The sequence below is a fragment of the Octopus bimaculoides genome, chromosome 1 (assembly GCF_001194135.2).
Source record: "Octopus bimaculoides isolate UCB-OBI-ISO-001 chromosome 1, ASM119413v2, whole genome shotgun sequence".
Taxonomy (NCBI): Eukaryota; Metazoa; Mollusca; class Cephalopoda; order Octopoda; family Octopodidae; genus Octopus; species Octopus bimaculoides.
Window position 1 is genome coordinate 143,806 of NC_068981.1, and position 1,098 is coordinate 144,903.

Genomic DNA, 1,098 nt, shown 5'->3' on the forward strand with positions numbered 1-1,098 from the left:
CACACACACACACACACACACACACACACACACACACACACACACACACACACGCATACACACACAGGCACATACACGCACACGCGCCCATGCACGAGGTAAACTGGAGCGATGAAGGTCAAACCTCGATAACATAACCACAGTGCACCTCCTTTTTTCTTATCACACGAGCGATGAAAGCACCGTGGTCAACCGAAAGAAAGGTTTGGCGAAAGTGCAGATAATTTTTGACTTCGCCTAGTTAATATATATAGTTTTATTTATTTATATATATGCTAACAACAACATCAGACCCAGAGTTAACGACAGAAACATCGGCGGTGATAGCACATCCAATACACAGATATGAAAGTTTGTCGGTTCAACAGCAACCCCGTTTAAGTAACATCTCAACAACCATAAGTCCTCCTTTAGAATACCGGGAAGGTGCAACCTCGCGATTCTGGCTAGCCACTTATGTCTCTTAAAAGACATAATTAAATGCAATAATTAAATAAATAGGCGCAGGAGTGGCTGTGTGGTAAGAAGCTTGTTTCCCGGGCATCGATCAGCGGGCGTCGTTGTTCCTCTCATCAATATCATTATTTTGTTTATCATTTCATCTCATTTATGTTGCTGTCCAACCCACATCGCTTCTGCATCAATCTATGTGCTGTCCTTCTGGCAAATCTCATGAAATAAAGAAGCTTGTTTCCTAACCACACATACGTATTCGCCACCACAACCTCGTTTAGGCTTAGCAGCCCTTTCTGTTTGTTTTCACTGTCTTGTTTGTGTTACTAATTTTGACCCTCTGCAAAAACCCAAATTTTATTTAATTTGCTTTGCGGGAGTAACAGTTTTAATCAAAAGGGTATATTATTGTTAAATGTTCGAAATACGAGAGTAAAATAATAGCCAACAACTGATGAGGGGTCGTTTTTTATGTTGTTTGTCTTGTTTTCCATTTGTATCTTTCGTTGTTCGAAAAAAATAGTTCATATTCCATGTACTCGTACTTCATATTGTACTCGTTTCTTGACATCCTGTGCCCACATATGCATGAGTATATGCGTGTAGATGTAAGGGTTTACATATACGTATGTATATTTGCATATA